Source organism: Ambystoma mexicanum, chromosome 4q (genome assembly GCF_040938575.1).
Source record: "Ambystoma mexicanum isolate Mex_15411 chromosome 4q, UKY_AmexF1_1, whole genome shotgun sequence".
In the NCBI taxonomy this organism is placed as follows: Eukaryota; Metazoa; Chordata; class Amphibia; order Caudata; family Ambystomatidae; genus Ambystoma; species Ambystoma mexicanum.
Genome location: NC_090928.1, coordinates 845146311 through 845168438, shown reverse-complemented (window position 1 = coordinate 845168438; position 22128 = coordinate 845146311).

The following is a 22128-nucleotide window of genomic DNA, read 5'->3' as shown; positions in this document are numbered from 1 at the left end:
CAAAGCATAAGATTCCCTTACATGAGTGGAATGTGATAATACATGTTGTAGCCTACGAAGATTGGCAGTGGTGTTGCGACCCGGCACAAAGCCGCTCTGGTCGGGGTGCACCACTCCTCCGATCACCCGGGACAGCCGCTTAGCCAGAATGGTTGTAAGGATTTTAACATCATAATTGAGCATGGCAAGAGGGCGATAGGAGTCACAGTCATCTGCAGGTTTACCTGGCTTGAGGAGCGGAACCACCAAAGTCTCACGCATACTCCCAGGCAGGATACCCGACTCATAGGCTTCTAGGAACACCTCGTGCAGCAGCGGAGTCAATTCCGGCTCGTAGGTTTTGTAAAATTCGGCAGGTAGCCCATCACTGCCCGGGGCCTTACAAGTGGCCAGAGACTTGATGGCATCGGTTATATCATCTATGGTGATATCAGCATCCAAAGCCTCCTTATGTGGCAGCGGGAGTAGGGGCAGGCCAATTTCATCCAAGGTGTTTGAAATTTCCTCAGGGGGCACCATGTCATTATGGGAGTATAGTTGGGCATAAAACTGCCCGAAAGTGTCATTAATCCCATGTTGGGTCCGATGTAGCGTGCCATCAGCATCTCTTAAGGCTGTAGTCGAATGTTTAGGGTGTTCTTTCCTACACAGCCAGGCGAGCAGTCTACCAGGTTTATCAGCGTGGGCGTGTGCTTTATTGGTTCTGGTGATGTAATCAAATTTGGCCAGTCTGTCCCAAGCTTCCTTGCAGGTGGCCCTAATACTGGCAAGCCTGTCTTCCTGCGGTTGGGGGTCCAGGGTGTTGGATTCTAGCTGTTCTATTTCAGTTTCTAGTAATTCAAGTTCAGTTCTTAGGCGTTTCCTCATTCCTCCAGCCTTTGCTATGACCTCTCCCCTTACAACCGCTTTGAGAGCATCCCAGACTGTGCTTAGGTGGTCAACACTGTCTTTATTCTCACGAATGTAGTTCTCTAGGGATTCCCTGAGATCTTCCCTGAACTCCGAATCTTTAAGTGCCTCGGTGGGCATCCTCCATGTAGGTATAGGAGGTCTGGGGCCAGTGATGTTCCATTCAATTACCAGGGGAGAGTGATCAGAGATGGTGCGGCCCAAATAATTGGAAGAAACAATCTGGGGAAAGCTTTCTCTGCCGGTAAAGAGGTAGTCAATTCTGGTGTGAAGATTATGTGGCGAGGAGTAGAAGGAATAGCCTCGATCCCCTGGGTGTTGCTCCCGCCAGATGTCTACCAGGTCTAGGCGGTTCAGCATGACATTCATAGCGGTGGTAGCGGTCGACGGGCCCCCCAAGGGAGGAGCAGATCTGTCAAGCACTGAGTCACTGACGCAATTAAAATCGCCTCCCCAGATAAAGAATGTATCTCTATACAGTGTAATCTTTGTGTACAACATAGCGAGGTGCGCAGGGATATTGTTGTTGGGGAGGTATGAATTGACAATGCATATCTCTGTTTGTTCGATGTGGCCCCAGAGTATCACGTACCTTCCTTCCGGGTCCTGTTCAGCTTTTTTAAGCTGGAAGGGGATGTGAGGGCTGATCCAAGTGAACACCCCTCTTGCGAATTTAGAGTAGGCGGACCCGAACCCCTGTCCACCCCAGTATGATTGGAGCGTCGCGGTGGATTCCTTGGTTAAGTGGGTTTCTTGTAATAGGGCCAGCCCTATCTTCTTCCTGTGTAGATAGGATTTAACTCTGTTGCGGCGTAGGTAGGTACCCAAACCCCTCACATTCCAAGTGGCGATCTTAAGGCGTGTAGACATGATGGTGGCAGAGGAGTTGGAGCGCTGAACTCATGGCAGTCTCGTCCGTCTTCAAGCCGGCTTCGTGTGCTGAGCAATTGCCCCCTGGGTCGGCCGTCAGCAGTGCGCGTTGTAATCTTCCTGTTGACCATGATTGTTGTGTTGATGTATTAAACGGAGACTTATGAACAAATTTAACTTCCACTCGAACAGGTGGATCGAATATGAAAGATAACTGTGTGTTGCCCCCAGCAGCCGTTCTGGGAGGACAACGCTCGGGGGCTTCCGCTTCCCATTGGCCGTTCCGGGTCGTGAGGTGCGGATGTGGTGTTGGCCGTAGGCCAGCCATGCTTGGGGTGGGGTGGGTTGTGACAATGTCCGTGGGTAGTCCATATAGCTCCCGTCCTTGAAAGAACTAATTGATCATTACAGCAAAGAGATCTGTTTGTGATCAGCCGTTGGGCGTCAGGGCGTGATCTTCTCCCTCAGCCAAATTATTGTGCTCCATCCACATAGTGGCTGCTGCCGGAGTCTCCATGAAGACAGCTTTGCCTTTGTATAGTATATTAAGGCGCGAGGGGTACAGGAGCATGTATTTAAGATCAAGCTTCCGCAGTTGGGCTTTGACAGGTATAAATGAGTTCCTGGCGCGCTGCACTTGCGGGGTATAATCTGGGTAGATAACGATCTTGGAGCCATTGCGTCTGATCTCGCCTCCGTCCCTCGAGAATTTGAGGATCGTCTCTCTATCGCGAAAGTTTAAGATCTTGGCTATCATCGGGCGTGGGTGTGATCCCGGTGGGGGTCATTTCTGTAGGGAGCGGTGGGCTCTCTCGACGGAGAATCCCTGTGTAAGCTTGCCAGCTCCAACCTCTTGCGTTAATAGGGACTCAATAAATTCCGTGGGGTCAGTACCTTCCATCCCTTCCGGAACGCCAAGGACTCGGATGTTACTGCGGCGGGCCCTTCCCTCTGCTTCCTCAGACCTCGCCTCGAGATGAGCCACTTGTTTCTCAAGTGCGATAACTTTATGCTTTAAGTCCTTGGCAGTGTCTGTGGTGTCCTGCAGATTTATTTCCACCGTGTTTATTCTTTCCGCTAGGTTGCGGGCATCTTGGCGGATGAGCTGCATGTCCACCTTGAGTTCATCTATCCTGGTCTCCATGCACGTTTGGAGTGTAGCAATGGCCTGCAGCACTTGGGCGTTGCTGGGGTCATCAATTGTTGCAGGGGGTTCCGTCTGTGTGGGGATCTCATATTGGCTGGGCTGTTTAGGTTTAGCCCCTGAGAACGAGTCCATGATTGTTGCACCCCTGTTTTTGTTTCGTGAAGTAGACATTAGTCCCTCCTAGTGTTGTGACGGCAGGTATGAGCCCCTAGACAGTGTGTGACAAGGTGAGCCTCACAGGTCAGCGTTATGCAGTGATGCTCAGTGATAGTCAGTGATGGCACCGGAGAACACAGGGGGGTGCAATTAAGTATATGCTCCTGCGCAGGGTATTCTCCCAGTTGGGCAATGGAGTGCTCTGCGATCTCTCAGCACGCTGGGCCACTGTCCTGTAACCCTGCTGGGCCCTGCTGTCTGCGGCACGGGCGAGTTCCTGCTCCCCGGTGTTGGGTTAGGGTCTACAAGTCTTCCGGCTCGTCCGAGCGTGGACTGTTCCCTTTTCAACCGCTCGGTTGCCTATTCAGGGAGGGAGGAGGGCCCCGTGCAGTTCGCTGTAACGACAGCGGCAAGGGTCCGCTAACGCTGCTGCCGCTCTGGCTCACGGAGCACCCCCGCACTCGCGGCTGGCAGTTCACCGACGGGTCTCCCTCGAAATGGCAGCGGTCTTCTCACCCCCTGTGTCTCCTCTGCAGCGGTCCCAGGGCCTCGGATGTAGTTCCGTTCGCTCCCCTGGGTAATGCGGAGGCTCTCCTGTGCGCTCGGGGGTTTCTGGGGGGGAGGGAGATCCAAGGGTGGCCGGTCCTGCGCTTGGTTTCCACTGGGGTCTTTCCGCTCTACTCACAGGGACTCCTTCGACGCGACGAAGGAGGCAGCGCCCGTTGGACCGTCTCCCCGCTGCCTCGCTGCTGGCTTAAACTGCTCTTCCTTCAGGCCTCGACGCCGTCCGCCATCTTGTTTCTCCCGGGGGTACCAGTTCAGATGCTGCGTTTTCAGGGACGCCGGCTCCGTTTCTCTTCGTTCCTGCCCCGAGCAGGGCCAGAATCGCTTCCCCCACCGGAGTATGGGTTTGGATCTTGTTCAGGTCAAAAATATCGATCGAATTAAGGATCTAGGCCAGGATCGAGACGGGAGCTCCTCACAGACACGTCTTTACGCCATCAGCGCTGGCCACGCCCCCCGTGTGAAATTATGATATGTGATTTTAATAATTTGTGCACTTGCACTTTATTATGATGTGTGCAGCCATAACATTATTGCATCATTTTTTCACTTGCACTTCATTTTATAATCATCCTTATTTTCAGATACAGAGTCATGTTCTGCTTATTATAGCGTGTGATATTTGGAAGGTTTATGCACTCGCACTTTAACCTCATACTGCTCTATGCATTAGCACTTTTTTCTGCCATTTTGGCAGTAACTTGCTGCTTGCACTTGCACTTTATCAAGTCTGTCCATGCATTTGTCATTCACTTTTGTAGCATTCCTTTTTTGCATCAATTATATACACATTTGGCAGTGACCTGCTCCGACATGCATTTGTCTGCATTTAAACTCAATCATTTTGATGCACTGCCATGTCAATTTATGCTCTTACTCCGTTCTAACATGTCAGCCTGCTTTTCACATTTTGGCTGTCTCACTCGCCTTGGTTGCCAACACAGAAAAAGGACTTTGTACTAAATAACACTGCTATTGTTACCCTTTAACCCGTGTGTGATCAAGTGCTCTGCACGCACGAAACGCGTCACCCAGAAATGTGTCCCCTTGTATCCAGTTTTTGCTGTGTTTTTCCAGATGAAAGTTTCCAGGCATTTTTTACTCTGGATTTTGTGTTTATTTTTTTGGCTCTGACCCTGGAGTGCTATGTGTGTATATATATATATATATATTAATATTAACTTTGTTAAAAAGACATTATGGTTAAGTTGTGCTAATAAAAACCTATCAAATTCAGTGCAAAAACATTTTTAAAGGAACATTACAGTGACTTTGCACTAATAAAACCTATACATATTATGGTTACAAGTAAAATCGAAAAAAAAAACAGAAATTCGCCATTATGGTAAGTTAAGCAACCATAACTTGCGCCACCACCATGCACTGCTAAGACTAACACTGATGACATCAAAGATGACATCACAAATGTCATTGATTTACACAGAAATGGGTGGCTTGACGAGCATTTCCCTCTTGATGAAATGAGTGAAGATAGTAACTCCAATGGTACACAGTGCAGTTTGAAAAGTGAGAGAATCAATACACATTGCTTCACATGTAACTGAAACATGTTTTTTGGTTTAACAGTACAAACGGGAAATGAAGGAAATGGCCCAGACGCACAGCTACTACCCAAGTGCATGAGCACATAGAAACCCTAACTGACAATGTGGCCACTGAACTAGTGAGCCTGGGGGCAAAAATTGACCAATTGAATGACAGTTTTGCAGATTTAAAGCTACTTGTTCAAAGGATTATAATGGAAAATATAAAGTACCACTGCCCCACTTGCACCTGTACCCCTTCCCCCCTGTCCCAGCCTACCATCCCCACAAATCCCCTGTAAGCAAACACGTTATGATGAGACCTCAATCTCTTCCTCCTCCGATGACCAGCCTATACAAAACCCCAATTCCCCTGTATATGTTTCCATTTTCGCTACTCCTTCCCTTTCCTAATTGTGTGTATTTGTGTGTGTAAATAAAGTTCTATGTGTATACTGTTCCTGTGTGTGTGCTTTTTCTTTTTTAAAAGCCCCGCTATGAGTCCGCGGACAGCACAACTGTCTGAATAAAAATGAAGGTGTCCGTAGGACTCCATGCCGGTCTGGCATGTCTGCAAAGGTGTGACGTACCTTTCATTAGTTTGGGGATCCCACCCCTGTCCTGCCGACACCTGGGCACACGTGCATCACCTTCCCTGTGTCCTACGGACAACTTGCCTGTCCGGCATGTCCGCAAAGTTATGGCGTACTTGTAATTAGTTCGGGGAGCCCAGCCCTGTCCCGTGGACACCTGGGCGCATGCATATCTCATCCCCCGGGTCCTACGAACAACGGTCTTTGTGGCATGTCTGCAAATCAGTGACTTACTTTAATTGGTTCGGGGAGCCCACCCATGTCTGGCAGACACCTGGGCACATACACATCTCTTCCCCCGGGTCCTGTGAGCACCGCCCCTGTTCGGAACTGTCTGCCGCACGAGTTGCACTTTTTTTTTTTTTTATAAATCTTTTTTTTTTTATTGATTTGTTAAACAGAGAACAAAAGAAGAAAAAGAAGGGTAGCACGTTCAGCCAGCGCACACAAAAGACATTAGGAGACCTATCATCGAGAACACAATAGATAGCAGTGCTTAACATATTCCTTGACAGTTGTATAGTTCTGCAGGGGGTGGGAGGGGATTGGGGTTCATAAATCCGCACCCCCCACCCGGCAGCTGCGTAGGGCGTCGCCGCTGTCCCTTGTTTTGGTCTTAGCATTTATAGTTCCCATTTTCCCCATATTTTCTGGAACTTACGGGGGGAACCCCTTGCATTATAAATTCGCCTCTCCAGGGAGGCGCATCTGTCCATTTCATTGGACCATCTGTCAATGGTTATCCTGTCCCCCGAGCCCTATGTGGCTGCCGTGAGTCTTTTCCCTGCACCAAGTGCTACTCCTAGAAACAATCTTTCATACTTGTTAAGATCAGTTTCGCCTCCTATACCCAGCAGGATAAGCTTAGGGTCTCTCGGGATTGTGGAGCCAAGTATTCTGGAGAGGCGGAGTAAACACGCAGTCCAAAACTCCTGCAGCACCCCACATTCCCACAACAAATGGTAGAAGGTGCCCTCCGCCCTTTTGCATCGACTGCATTCTGCGTTTCCATCCCCACTCCAACTGGCCATTTGCGTTCTGGAGTAGTAGGACCTGTGCAGGATTCGGAGCTGAATCAGCCGGAGTTTGGCATCTATCCCTATTTCCCTCGGGGACATCAGGGCTTCCACCCACTCCTCCGCCTCTAGTGGCCCCAGGTCCTGTTCCCATTTAGCCCTGAGGTTATCAAGCTCCCTGGATCCAAAGGAGTTAATTGCCTGATAGAGGGTGGAGGTTACCTTGTGGGGGATGGGGTGTGGAAGTATGTTTGATTCCAGGGGAGAGCAGGCGGGTATATCGGCCAGGTTCGGGAGTTGGGTATTAATGGCGTGTGTGAGCTGGAGGTATCTGAAGCGGTCCATGGGTGACAGCCCGTGTCTCGTTCGCAGGATTTCAAAGTCCATTATTCGCCCCTCCTGGACAATGTCCGCCAGAGTGGATATCCCTTTCCTCTCCCAGGTTTCGAAGTGGCCCATTTTTTGTATTTCGGGAAGGTGTGCATTACGCCAGAGGGGTTGGATCAGGGTTGGTCTGTCTGCCCAGCCTAAGTATCTGTGTATCTCCCTCCAAACTCGCTGTATATGACGGGACCCGGTCGGCGCTGCTCTTAGGTTCCTTGGGCTATCATATAGTACGTGCAGGGGGGATGGCAAGCTAGTGTCCCCTGTCTCCACACGGATGTAAGGTAGCAGCGGGTCTCCGTGTAGCCATTCATTTGCCACTCCCGCTTGTGCCGCCCAATAATATGTGCGAATGTTGGGCAGTCCTATACCCCCATCCCACACAGAACGATAGAGCGTTTTTAGGGCAATGCGCGGCTGTTTTCCTCCCCAGAGAAGTGTGCGGAGAGTCCGGTTTATATCTGCGAATATTGTGGCCGGGATGGGGAGCGGGGCATTTTGGAGGACGTACAGAAATCTCGGGAGTGCCAGCATCTTAAACAGTGCCGCCCTCCCGAGTAATGAAAGTGGGAGGGAGTGCCAGTGGGCGACATCGTTCTCCAGTTTTTGCATTATCGGGTGTAGGTTCAGTTTGGGGAAGTCCTGTGTCTTGTTAATTCGTATGCCTAGGTAGGTGAAGCCCAGAATTGAAACGGAGTATGGACAGGGATCTGGGATTGCTTCCTCCCCTCCCTGTACCGGGAAGTAAATTGTTTTCTGTGTGTTGACCCGTAGTCCCATGAAGTGTTGGTATTCCTCCAGGGTTCTGGTCACAATCGGACAGGAGATTATTGGGCTGCTCAAATATATCAAAAGGTCATCCGCGTACAGCGAGACCCGTTCCTCCCCGCCCCGTGGCCAGGCGAATCCTGTCCATCGTGTGTCAGTTCTCAACCGGATTGCCAAAGGTTCAATGGCGAGGAGAAACAGCAGGGGAGAGAAGGGGCATCCCTGCCTGGTCCCCCTACTCAGGTGGAATGCGGCGGATGATTTCCCATTGACTCTTACAGAGGCCTCGGGGAGGGAGTAAAGGAGTTTAACCCATGACATGAAGTATTGTCCAAAGCCCATGCGTTCCATTATGTCCCACAGGGCTTCCCATCCCACCGTATCGAAAGCCTTCTCGAAGTCCACCGCCAGGAGGGCCAGTGGAGACTGAATCTCGTCAGCTCGGTCGAGGGCAGTCTGGACCCTGCGGAGATTCATTCGAGTGGACTTGCCGGGCATAAATCCACACTGATCTGGGTGAGTTAGAGATCCAATCACCCCCAGCAGTCTATTGGCGAGGACTCTGGCTAGCGTTTTTGCCTCCCCATTTATTAAAGAAATGGGCCTGTAAGAGGCGCAGTGCTCCGGGGGTTTCCCTGCTTTGGGGATCACTACTATTGTCGTTTTCCGGAGGTCTGGGGGGAGGGTGCCCTGTTCTCTGCTACGGAGGAACATGTCATGCATGTGTTTCGTTGTCGTTGCGCTCAGTTTTTTCCACAATTCTACCGGGAACCCGTTGGGGCCAGGGGTCTTCCCCGTCTGTAGTTGTGAAAGGGCTTCTCCTACCTCATCTTCAGTGATGGCAGTGTCTAACTGTTCTGTCTGAAGTTCAGAAAGGCGGGGGATCGTGATCTTGTCCAGGAAGTTTGGGACGTTTATTGTGGGGTCTCATATTTGTGGGGAGTATAGTTCTCTGTAGTAGTTTGCGAATTCCCCTGCGATCTCAGCGTCCCCCGTTAGTAAGTTCCCGCCTGGGTTTGGATGGCCCGTACTTGTCCTTTGCTCTGCTCCCTACGTTCCAGCCAGGCTAGTGTTTTGGTGGCTTTGTCTCCTCTCTCGTATATCTGGCTCCGGGCCAGCCAGTGGGCGGTTCGGGCATTATCTAAGGCCCTATCTCTCAGGATTGTTTGGGCTGTTACCAAGGCCTCATGTGCCTCCTGGGTTCCCTCTTCGAGGAATTGCTCCTCCCGCCTAGTTACCTGGGCTTCTGCTTCGGAGATTGCCTCGCTATGTTGTTTGCGGTGAGCTGCCACCAAGGATATTGCTTCCCCAAGTATGACGGTCTTGTATGCCTCCCACCTTGTTATTGGGCAGTCTACTGCCTCCACATTTAAGTCGAAGTATTCCGATGTCTTATTTGCAAGCCCTTCCAGTATTTCGGGTATCCCTAAGTAATAGATGTTTAGGCGCCAGGTGGGTTCTTGTTTTGCTGATAGGCCCTTGAGTTTTACCAATAGGGGGGAGTGGTCAGAGATCCCTCTCGCCAGGAATTCTGCGGACAATAGTCGATGGCCCATATTCATTGGGGTGAGGATATAATCAAGTCTGGATAGGGACCGGTGTGCGTTGGAGAGTAGAACGAGTAGCCCCGATCTATTGGGTGGGCTGCCCTCCATGTGTCAGATAGCCCCATAGCTTCTGCAAAGGTGTGGAGTTTGGTCGGGATGTCTACCGCTCTGCTGCCCACACGTGTTCTGTCCCGAGCTGTCTCCATGACCTCATTGAAATCCCCCCCTATCGCCCATGAGTCCGCCCGTTCTTCCAGTATTATATCCTGGAGCTCGGCCAGGAGTTCCGCTGTGAGCGTGGGAGGTGCATACACTGCCACGAGGCCCCAAGTCTCCCCCCTCAGTTCACCCAGTACCATCACAAACCTGCCCCGAGGGTCTGCTTTAACTTTCCTTGTAGTAAACGGAAATCTCTTATGTAAGAGGATCATTACTCCCCTAGAGCCTCTGGAGAACCCAGCAAGGTATGTGTGCGGGTAATTTGATTTCCTAAAGAGCCCACAGTTGGTACCGATCAGGTGGGTTTCTGTTATGAATGCAATGTCTGGGGAATGGCGGTTAAGGTATTGGAGTACCAGTTTACGCTTTATGCCCGACCCCAGGCCGTTCACGTTCCAGGTCAACAGGGATATTTGTTTCTTTTGTGTTATATCAGCGTGGGATTTGGTTTGGGGTCATATGTAAGGATGCGGAGTGGTTCCCTTTTTCCTATCTTGCCTGCCGTTCTAGGGTGTAGCTGACGCCTAAGCCCTTCTGCCGTGCTTATTTGATGATCTATTTTGTGTGCTTCATGTGCAAACTCTAGAACCCCAACCTGTGAACCGTAGGCCACGTCCGTGCAGGTGGATATGTGCTGGCCAGTGGGGGGGACGTGTCGGTCCCTCTCATATCTCGTATAAGGGTTTCTGTGAACTTCTGTTTTGCTGCCCACTATTGCTGGTGGTTGTGACATGAGGCCTGTCTCTTCCTTCTCCAAAAACCCCAAACTCCCCCCACCCTGCACTTCCCCCCAACCTGAAGTACCTGTTCCCCTAACCATTTAAACTACTAAAGAGGCGAAGGCCCCAACTCGAAGGCGGGGGGGGTCAGGAGGACCCTACCCCGCAACTCGTGTGGTTCAAGATAACCACTGAACTTAGAGTAAAGCTAACAGTGAGGAGTCCCCCTCCGGGGGCGCAGAGGTGGTAGCCGGCCAGGGCCGCCGGTCGCAAGGATCGCATACTGTTTCCTTATTCCTGTCCCTCAGCAACTGCTCATTTTCAGGTGTGACCTGTGTCGATCGGGGGGCCGAGCTCTCCCGCTTCCCCACGTGGTGGGATGTCCTGTCCAGTAGGGCGGTTGTTGTCTCCATCGTTCCTGCGGGGTGTGTTTCCATCCGGTCTATTCGGGCGTGGAGTAGAGAGGACCTGTGTTTCCAACCAGTCCCAGGCCTCGCGGGGAGTGTAGAACACTTGGACCTTGCCGTTGTGGTACACTTTGAATGTTGCCGGAAAGAAGAGTGCATATTTGATGCCCAGGGGTGACAGTTTCTTTTTGATGGAGTCGTAGGACTGACGCGACTTCTGGACCTCCCTCGTGTAGTCGGGGAAGAGCCCGATTCGGTGACCATTGTAAGTGATGGGGCCGGTCGCCCTTGCCATGTGCAGTAGTGTGTCCCGGTCCCTGTAGTTCATGAGTTTTGCGATCACCGTTCGTGGGGGGGCCCCCGGAACTGGTCTGCCCGTCGGAACTCTGTGTGCTCTTTCTATTGAGAAGAATTTAGAGAGCTGCTTGGGAGCCATCAAGTCTGCTAGCCAGTGTTCCAGAAAGAGCTCCATAGAGGGCCCCTCCTCTTTCTCGGGAAGGCCGAGTATGCGGAGGTTGTTCCGACGGGACCTCCCCTCACTATCTTCGGCTCTGTTTTCCAGTGTGGTGATTTTCCCGTTCCATTTGCTCAAGGCGGCCTCCCAGGTTTTTAACCGTGTCCTCTGTGTCTGATATTCGTTGTTCTGCTTCTCCGACCCTGGTAGTGAGGTTCCTTAAGTCTTGCCTCACAAAGGACACCTCGGAGGCCAACCCGTCTATTTTGGTCTTTACCGAGGTTCTGGAGTCGTTGATTGCTGCTATGATGTCGGTGAGGGACAGCGTTTGGGCCGCACCCCCCTTCATAGCCTCATTGTCCACCCCACTAATTGGGTCCGGGAGAGCCGCCGGGGTGCTCATCGTGTATTTGTCTATTTTGTTTTGGGTCGTTCCCCTGCGGGGCTGATCCTTGCCCATCCTGACCCTGTGGGGCGGCTCTGGATGCGGGTATGTCTCCTTGGGCGGAGGTTCCTTCCTGGGTGGTCCTCCGCCTTTCGCTCCGTTCCTGTGGTCTCCTGTGGGCTGCCGACTGGTGGCCTTATCACTGTTTGCGTCGCGCTGCTTAGACCCTCGTCGGGCCCTGGCCTGCGCGGTTTGGTACTATGTCCCGTATAGTCCAGCTCTGGGCCTGCTTTGTCGTGTGGTTCCGGGGGCGCGGGAGGGGGGTGATTATGCAGGCAGAGGGTGGTGTTGGTCTGTGCCTGGGGGGGTGTATCCCTAGTTTCTTTCCCGGTGCGTGGCGGGTGCTTTTTGGGTTGCTCGACCGTTGGCAGGGGACCTCAGTTTTGTGGCACCTGGGGCAGACCCCCAGCAGGTCCGCTTCGATCCACTGGTAATTGTCCCTGTTGCCGGACGCCCCCAAGATTTCACCTCCCCCCTCCAGCCGCCGCGTGTGCCTCCCCCGCACTCGATGTTCCCCCTCGACCCAGGCGGCCCGCGCACAGCGGGTGCCGGGGAGGGAGAGCCCGCACGGGAGTCGTACCGGGGGAGGGGGGGGAGGAGGCAGCCTCAGGTCTGGCGGGCGGCCCACGGGACCGGCCGATCCGGTGGTCACGGCCCGCAGCGGCTGCAACGGAGGCCCAGGGGGGGGCGGGGGGGAGGTCCTCACCTCTCGCCTCGGCGGGCGACGACTCCGGTCCGGCAGTAGCAGTCCCGCGGGCCCTGGGGGGGGGGGGGAGCCCACAGCGATCGCCGATGCGTCCTCTTCGGGGCTGCGTCGGTCACAGCTGGTGTTCACGCCGGCTCGCTTATGCGGCTTGCCTCGCGGCCCTGCGGCCCCAGCCGGGGCTTCACACGGTGCGGGAGGCTCAGGCAGGTCCGATTTTCCTCTGGATTTTTCGGAGGGGATGCTGGTGCATTCCCCTACCGTGGTGCGTGGTGCAGGTCAGCAAAAGGTTTGGAGAAACGGCAGGATTATGGAGGATTTAGGCGGCCCTGGCAGAGCGACGTGAAGCTAGGTCTTCATTCGACGCCCCCTGGTGGCGAGCCCCCACGAGTTGCACTTTTAATTATTTCGGGGAGCCCAACCCTGTCCGTAGGACACTTAGGCGCATGAGCACAATGGATCCCATGCAATAGGTGTCCTACGGATAGCCGTTCCATTCACCATGTAACCGCACCCACGCTGAGCGTTGGACCTTATTCATGAACAGGGTCCAGGTCCCTGAACACCCAAAAAGTGCTTTCTGGTTCCATTCAGGTGTTTTACTGTGAAACACCACCCTTGCAGAGGTCCTAGACAATGCCCCTGCCAATCTAGAGACTTTCTGGAACTTTTTCAGCCCAGCTTGGGGATCGAAGATTCCACGAAGCGCGCAACTGTCTGCGAAGCGCTCCCCAGTACCCCTATAAAAGGCCACACCACAGTGCTGCTCCTCATTCTGTTTCTGGATTTCCTGAACATAGCACTCTGCCAGATTGCTGGATTGTTGCCTTACTGCTCCACATTGCTGGATTGCTGCAGTATAGCTCCACATTGCTGATTGCTGCATTGCTGAGCTGCTGAGTTGCTTCCTGAATAATGGCATCCACTGCTGTCACATCTGCTGCCTCTGCCTCAGCACCACTACCACCACCATTACCACCACCACCAACTTCCCAAGGGCCTGGAGAGGGGAACAGGCGTGATGATGCAGAGGGGGAACAAGAGGAAGAAGAGGATGAGGTAGTGGAAGTCCCCACTACCAGCTGCCGATGTGAGTCTTGGGTGTGGAGTCTTTTTACCACCTTTGGGGGGGTAGACAAGGCTCAAGCAGCCAAGGTTCACTGCAATGAGTGGCGCATGGTACTCAGTCGTGGCAAACCTGGGCTATGATGGGTTATGGTACCACCTCCATGTGGCGACACCTGAGATCCAACCACAAAGCAGCAGTAGTAGGTTGAGTTCCACTCAGCATCCTCTACATCTGCTCCTGTCACCACATTGTACACTCCTGTGACACAGAAGATCTCTGATTCAGCCTTGCAGGCCATACACACCACAGTAGATCCTTACCTTTCAAAGGTCACTGTTTTGTGTATGTACTGCAGCATGGTACTCTGCAGGGGTGAGCAGTTCTGGAATGGTTTCGAGGCTGCGGTCATGGACCACGAAGGAAAGTGCCCCCTACCGCGATGAGGCCCACCCAGCATCTTCCACTCTCCATCTGCCCTTTCTTATCCCTGTGGTTGATGCCCCTTCCCTAACCTCCCTTGCCTTCCCTCCCTTGTGTGTCATGTTTAAAAAATCAGAAAGAATCAGAAAAACAAAAAAAACAGCTCTTTTCAGAGCCACCTTTCACAGTTTAAAAATAGAAGTGCCAATGAAATGGTGCAGGCCCCTGCGCAGTCTGAAAAGTCCATGGACAGTATGGTAGTACGCGGACTTCCAAAGCATGCAGGGGGTGGCAGCATGTAAACCATTCCATTCTTTTCTGGGAGAAAGTGGTGGCTCTGAAAAGAGCCTTTTTTGTTCTTTTTTTTGTTCTTGGAGGTTTTGAAGTGGCCAACACCTACTACACAAATGCTTGCTATGCTCGCAAGAACAGCTGCAAAGCATTTTGCATATTGCGCAAAAAAAGGTGATTGCCAGCATCAGTAAAATGGATGCCATCTCTGCGGAAAATGTTGGTGCTACGAAATGTAGGGGGTAATTCATGGATTATTTGCGCCGAAAAAAACCAGGATTTGTGCGCCATTCTGCCCGCAAATCCCCATTTGTTAAACAGGGATTTGCAGGCAGAATGGCGCACAAAACCCATTTTTTTCCGTGCAAATAATCCATGAATCAGGGCCGTAATGTTTTCATTGTGGAAGGAAGACATACCAACATCTCGCAAAAATGCACAAAGAGCCTTGTTGACATTGCGCCTGGCTTTCTCCATTTGCAGACCAAATGGTGAAGAGCGCAGCCACATCTGTCTCTGGGCAATGCGCGAAAAACTTACTCGAGAGTTTGGAAACATGTCCATGACTTTCCCAAGTGCCTCCTTCATCGCAAACTGCAGAGAGATTCAAGTAATGTGGCCTAAACTGTTCCCTCCACAATGAACAATAATAATGGCTGGATGATGCTGCATCACCAGAGTGGCACAAAGGGGAAGCAAATCCAGCCACTTCATTCCACGCACTCCATACCAGTTCACATCCACATGAGGGAATCTGAGATGTGCAGCCACTCCATAGTGGTCTGCATACACCTGCAACCAATGTATCCTAGAGTCCCCCAAAATCCAGACACTCTGACTCCTGAAACACACAGCCATATCCACATCCATCTGCATTCCTCTCAGCAAACAGATCCTCTCCCACACTCTCTCCTTGTACACCACACCCAAGGAACCTTATTGACCAATCCCCTGGCCTCCACAGTCCCATTTCCATGCCTGCTATCCTTAAAAGTCCCAGATGCGGCACATTCGATCTGCGAACTACTGCAGATTTCGCAGATAGCGTAGGAGATTTCCTCTATTGTGGTGGCTCTGAAAAGAGCCTTTTTTTTTTAAAGGTGCTACTGAACAAACGCCTTTTGTTTTCTGTTTTTGTGGGGATTTTCATCTCTTCTTTTCCTCCTTACTGCCTTACATCAACCTCTGCAAAGCATCCCTTAGATTGCAAAAAGAAAAGAGCATTTCCAAGAATGGACAACAAACCGCTATCTGCAGTAAAATAGTGCACACTAAGGGAGTCAATGTTGTCATTGGAGAAAACAGACATCACAGCATGTCGCAAAACTATACGCATGCTTCTATTAACAAGGCACCTTCCAACATTTTTCTGGGGATTAAAGACATTGGGGTTGTTCCATTGTGCTCTACGTGGTATTTCAGAAAAAAACACCTTTGCAGAAGCGAAAAGCAGCATTAGTTCTTCCACCAGCAACTTCAGTACAGGAACCAAACTTGGAGCACTGATGTAGCCCAAATGCTCTCCTCCACAGTGCACCACCAAAACATCAGGACTACCAAAAGTAGCCATGTTTCTGCAAAGAGCAAGCATTGCCTGCAAATTGCAGCCACGCACACTGTACCATAAAGCCTGCAGGCCTGGAAAACCAAGATCAGCAGAAAAACCTCTTGCCTTTGCATACCTCTCCAGATTACATACAAAGGAATCTCTCACTATCTATACAGTAACTACAACCATCTTCACTACACAACCAACATAGCAATGAAAAAAAGTATTACACTCCCTTACTGTAAAGCGCACCCTGAACATCTAACTCTATCAACTCAGTACAACACTGCAGATGTACTGTTCAACACTCAGAGCACAGGTCTCCTATGATTCCCAAGCACCTGCATCCAAAAGTACTGTAAAACTCTCCAAGATTTCTACTTTCAGATTCATCCACATCTACATCCATTAACTAACTACAGGTATGCATATATTTTGTAATGCACACAGAAAATTAAAACTGCATGTATGTTACCAAAGCATAGCAAGTACATAGATTGCATGCATGTGAACAGGGTGACTGCCACTTGCCCTGCATAACTTACTCAATAATCATACTCTCATTTGTCCCATCTCCTCACACCAACTGACAGTTACTTACAATGCTATTTGCTTTCAAAGTTTTCTTGTACTGCTGACTTGCATAACAGCTGCAAACCACATATTTGAATTTCAGCACCACTGTCTGTGATTTCTTTTAATAGAAAAACACATTGGGAACATTTGCACAGCAAATCAAGTACCAGATCCTATGTGAAATGCCCAGAATGCACACAAAAAAGGGAAACTGCATGTGTGTTAGGAAAGCATGGCAAGTACATACATTGCACAATTGACAAAATGCACCATTGGGAGGAAAGCAAAAGAAATGCATGTGAACATTGGAAACAGTGCTATCTGTAAATTTGTATAAATAAATAAAACAACAGGAAAGGATTTATGCACTCATGTAGCAAGCATCTATGTGTGAAAGAGTTAACACAATTCCACACACGGTAACATTCTCCTTTTCAATCTGTACATCTTTCTGCCCTTTTTCTCACCCTACTATGACTTGCACTAATCCATTCCCAAAGCAAGTAGTGCAACAACATCTCATACACTTCAAAAGTAGAGCCCCATGGGGCACAGCTATCACTGCAGCACTGGCCGCCATACAAGCAATGCTGATACACCCAGGTCCCCACTCATATGCAGTGCTGTACAATTGGGCACAGACACTAACTCTTCCTGCCAACAAATCCTCCTACAATCTAAAATAATGTGTTCTGCTCATGCTATTACTTTAACATTAACACACAAACGCACTAACTTCCTTCTTTTACAATTGCAGTGAAGAATCACCTTAAAAGCCAGTGACGTCTCAGCTGGAAGATAAAGCCGAGAAGAAACCTACTCTTCACGTCCAACAAAGTAAGTGCAGTACTGTAGTAGTGTTCTGCCTGTTACTCAGACAGTGCAGTGTTTTTGTATTGTAGCCTAGACAATTCTATCCAACCCCACAGCACTCACTTCACCCTTACACATTGCACCTTGGCAGGTCCACTCTTTGTATTGCCATCAGAACACCAGTATGGTAATACCCACTAGTTTTATAAAAACTTTGTAATGTCCTTACTTCTTCAAGCACACTATACTGTCACACACACTGGAGCAAACCTTTCCCACAGGAACACACATACATACCAGTGCAATCTTCTGAGCCAAAAGTAACAGCCCTTTGCACAATCACAGTCCTCTATGTATGCCTACCCTCATATTCAGACACTCATGCACAGTGCACAACAATACATTGCACAACTTCCAATCCCACACTTTCCTTTTTTCTCCAACAGACACAAGAGAATGCCTACCAAAAAGCAACTCTGTAGAAAACAACGCAGAAATAGAGCAGATAAAACTCAAACAATGCAAAATAGCCATCCACCTCTAGCAGACTTTGTACAAAAAGTTCAAACAAAACAGCTAATACAGGCACTGAGCGAAACGAAAGCAGGTAGCAGGAAAAAGATGTGACTTCTCTTCCAAATTGTAAAACTAAAAGTAAATGTATTAAGAAGAATGCAACTACCAGTAGTGATAACACTACATCTACCAATGTTAACATAGCCACAAGTAAGCATTCCAAAAAATTAATTTTATAAATAAAATTTTCCACCATAGAATCCTTCAGAACCTTATAAAAACAGGGGAGACATCACGCTCAACCCTTAAAACTTACAGCAGAAAATGGATCCTGGAAGCTCTCATAGACAGTGCAATTCTCCTCAAAAGAAAATTGTTTATATTAATTTTAAACAGAATGAAACCACTAACAAAATTAATTAGTAAACAACAAAAAGTACTTCGCAACATATGCAATATCAACATAGATACCTTTGCAAGCTTCTGTGCAGGTGAGTGGATTCACACAACCAGCATAAAGCCATATTTCAATAAAGAGGCATACAAACAAGAGCAAACAAACCCAATTGCCATAGTTAGCAGTGGCTGAGGGTATGAAAAGGTAGACAGTACCATTATGGCAGAAGAAATGCTGATTGCAAGAATATCCCCAACAAACTTACAATCAACTCTCCATTCTACAGTACCAATCCGTCCCATCTATAAATGGCCATGCACCTCAATGTGTAACGTACGAAAACAATCCTTGAAATCTTTGCGGCAGTTCCTCAATCAGTATGTGAAAGCCAACGAAAAATTAAAAATTAAAATACTCCTGCCCAGTGCGCAAATACACAGAACTTCGAGGACATTCATTAGCCTGCATTTCCAGGCCTGCTTGCAAAAGCACCTTCCACCACATCAAAATGTTATCAACACACCATTCTACTATAGGAAATCTCGCTCAGAGATTGTACTTTGCAAAAAGTCCTGCTTTAGCACTGGAGCATCTAAATCACATTCTCCTACATGGCACAGCCAAAGAACTCCTGGGAGAAATAGATCACATCCAAAGCAAATATTTTGGAAGTGAAGAGCACTTACAAAATCCATAAATGTCTGGTCCATTAAACTTTTTCAACACAACTGGTGTAAATAGCTATGCAAATGTAGCAATCAATGTTCGATTCCAATTGCCACCAATTGTTGAAAACATTTACTTAAATGGCGCAGACAAGTTGTGTTTGCAAATGCTACTCCTTCATTGAAATGCAACAACCAATCCTGAAAACACTTACAGTGTCTCAGGAATAAGGCAGGAATTGGACTACTGTGCGGGAATGGTGAGATTCATTATAAACATACAAGAAGATCCACAAGAATTTCTAATGTATTTACTGCAAGTACTGGAAAGCAAAAACATACTTATAAATGAAATCTTCCAGATTTCATACATCTGGAAACATACATGCACTCCCTGCAGCCATGTGGCACAGGAACAAGTCCCTAATGATCGCTTTGTGTACTACCGCTATCCCTGATGGGCAGGGCAGCAATAGCCAAAATGATAGTCCTTCGAAGACTCTTATATTTCTTCCACAACATTCATTACCTCATCCCTGTCTCTTTTTTCCGAATATTAGAAAAACTACTAAGGGAACTACTGTGGAATAACACCAGACACAAAGTATCCCTAGACATATTGACATTATCATACACAGCAGGGGGAATCCAACTCCCAGACTAAAGTAACTACTACTTGGCAGCACAACTAAGCCACGTGGCCAAGTGGTTAGCTGACGAATACACCTCGGAAAGCAGGCTACTCAGGCAACACGTAACCCCAGCAAACTTGAAAGAAATATTATGGGTCCCAATGCAGTGTCTGGGAGAAATTCCGATGCTAGTGGAGCTGGGTAAGAAGGTTTGGTACAGAGCTCAGAAATACACAAAAGAGACATGCCCCTATTCCGCAGACAAACCAATCGCAGCAGGAGTATGCAAGGAAAAGGCGGATATAACCCGAGCGAGACAATGGGAGAGGTACGGCATCTATACCTGGGGTGACACGTACGCAGAGGGAACTTTCAGAGACTTTGAGACTATGATGGCCAATGAAGGCCTACCCAGTGGCCAATTTCTGTGGTACAGGAGAGTCAGGGAAGGGGCCAAGTCACAATGGAAGGAGTTGCCGGGCGAGCCAGAACCCGACCCACTGGTCACACTACTATACAACCTGGGGGACGGTTGGAAACCAACATCCAGGCTCTATGCCCGCCTGGCAGACAGACCCAACCCCAAAAGTGCAACCTTGAAATCGAGATGGGAGGTGGACCTGGGAGAAGGAATTACTGAAAAAGAATGGGAAAGAATCCTGGAGCACCCTAGAGAAGTGTCGAGAAACGCCCGGTTCAGGCTGATCCAATTACAGGTCCTATACAGAACCTACATGATGCCGGGAAGGATAGCCAAGATCAACAAGACCAATACTCCGCTATGCCCCCGATGCAACTCAGAGGAGGCAGGAATGATGCACATGTTTTGGAGATGCCCAAAAATTCAAAACGTTTGGTCCAGAATAGAGCAATCCTGCAGAAGAGCTGGAGTAACAAGATACACATGGTCCCCAAAAGAATGCCTACTCGGCGCATACCCAAGAATAAGCAAACTACGCCACGTAGTGAAATTTATGGACATGGTATGTGTGCTGGCTAAAAGAGCCATTGCCATGGCTTGGAAATCTCCCAAGAGCCCGCACTTTGAGAAATGGTGTAGAGACCTGGAACACTGGTCAGGGGCCGAAACAAAAGTATGGGGGGAGGGAATAGACAGAGCAGGTGGAGAGGCAAGCCCAACATATGGAGACTGGAAAGCACTAATACAAGATATGTTTCACCCGTCGGATGACAAACCCCCCCTGAACCACCCTCTGGCCTACGAGACAGTATTGAATTGAACCTACAACCAAACACCCAACAATGATACTGACTAAACTATTAGACCTGGTACTCCTCCGCTGGGCCGTCACCTAGAAACTTTTATTTCCGTGGCAAGAAGACTAGTTGTTTAATCAGTTTGTTTATTGTTCGAATTTGTTTTCTCTCTCCCCCCTTTTCCCTTATTGAAACTGAGTATGCCAATTGATTACTGCACAAATGTAAATAAAGTAAATGCCAATAAAATACTTTAAAAATAAAATGATATCTTTGTGTATGTACCTATACCTAACTGTGAATCCATTCAATTTCAGCAGCTGGTACAAAATGCAAATCATGGCAAATTATGCACTACTTGCAATTCAGATAATCGTTCCACCTTGCAGATACAGTCACATAGCCAATATGTAATAGTAATACTTTTATGATACAATGCAGATAGTACCAAAAACAACTGCAAGCTTACTAGCTTCACACACAGGCAAGTATCACTTGGCAAGAAAACATTCACAACAGTAGAGTAAAGACTGGTAGGGGGTGTCTGTACTTCCGCTCTCTATATGGTAGAGGAGAGGCACAGAGGACCCCAGCCAAGATTCTCTATTATTGGTACGTGGTCGAGCAATCAAGGCCTAGCTTCTCAGGAGGTGATGCAGGCTGGTTCTTAAGAACAGTGTAGTCCCCGAACCCCCACAAAGGAATGTCCTCACACTGTATTACTGAAAACACAGTCTTTATATAATTAATATTCAAAGGTATGTACACGATCACAATAACGCACTTTGTACTCGGAAGTCAATAATGATAAATATATACAATTCTAAAGTGGTACCACCAATGTTATCGAATCTCATTAAAGTGCATGAACTGTACGGTTAAAATGTCACACAGATCAATAATGAGGAAACCAGCAATAGAGATAGGAAGGAACGCAAGATGGTTGATACAGTAGGCAGAATGCTGACCCCTACCACTAGGCACAGTTCTGTGTGGGGATCCCCCCACCTGGGCAACCTGTAAATAAAGATATATAGCACAAGCCCAGTCCATATAATGTTCAATAGTCTTACTTCCTCCTATTAAGGTTTTACCCCCCCCAATGTACCCGGTAGAGTAGAGTTCTCCGACGATGCGTCGACCGATCCTTCTTGAGTGACTCCCTTCAAGGCAGGAGCCACGGATCGTCGAGAGGTGTCGAGGAACTCGGCGTTCGGTGTCGGGGAATCGACGGCCCTTCTTGAGTGCCCTCCCTTTAAAGCAGGAGTCACGGGTCGTCGAACGTCCGACGGTGAACAGGTTGAACTAAGGCAGTGAAGTGGCAGCTTCGTTCCTAGCGGTGCTCATCGACGACAGAGCGTTGGCGTCCTGCAAGGAAGAGGCGTGCGGGGCACCTCGGTGACGATAGTTCTGGACCGCAAAGAGATGATGAAAAACTGTGGCCCAGCAAGGGCATCGAGTCGTCAGCGTGTCTGTGGTCTTTAGGTGGCAGGAAACCCACCGGTGGAGGCTCCTCGGCGCGTCGATGGTCGGGCCT